Genomic DNA, 307 nt, shown 5'->3' on the forward strand with positions numbered 1-307 from the left:
TTGATTCGCCCTAGGCAGCTCCCAGCGTCCTCCAGCCCGGCTCCATGCCCCCCGGGCAGGGCACCTGCACGGCAGTGCCGGGAGCCCCCCACCACTGCCCCCTTTGAGTGCCCAACCTCCGGCAGCGCGGAAACAGATGGAGAGGAAGAACCGAAGCAGGAAGTAAAAACACCCCCAGCCCAGACCCACCACCCCCCCACTGGGGTCAGTCCCCCTCACCAGGGTAACCCGGTGCCACTGCCTGGGCTGCCGCACTCGGTGTCACTGCAGCCCAGTGTCCCGGTCACCACCCTAAGCACAGGCTAAG

At 67.1% G+C, this 307-nt stretch overlaps 1 protein-coding gene across 1 annotated transcript in view; it reads right to left on the minus strand.

Annotated features, from left to right (window-relative positions):
- Nucleotides 1–307, minus strand: part of LOC104543133 (182 kDa tankyrase-1-binding protein-like) — a gene marked incomplete at both ends in the record, with an annotated part of 6,956 nt that overhangs the window by 6,251 nt on the left and 398 nt on the right. The gene's annotated exons all lie outside the window — the stretch shown is intronic.

Source organism: Mesitornis unicolor, unplaced genomic scaffold, assembly GCF_000695765.1.
Source record: "Mesitornis unicolor isolate BGI_N332 unplaced genomic scaffold, ASM69576v1 scaffold2337, whole genome shotgun sequence".
Taxonomy (NCBI): Eukaryota; Metazoa; Chordata; class Aves; order Mesitornithiformes; family Mesitornithidae; genus Mesitornis; species Mesitornis unicolor.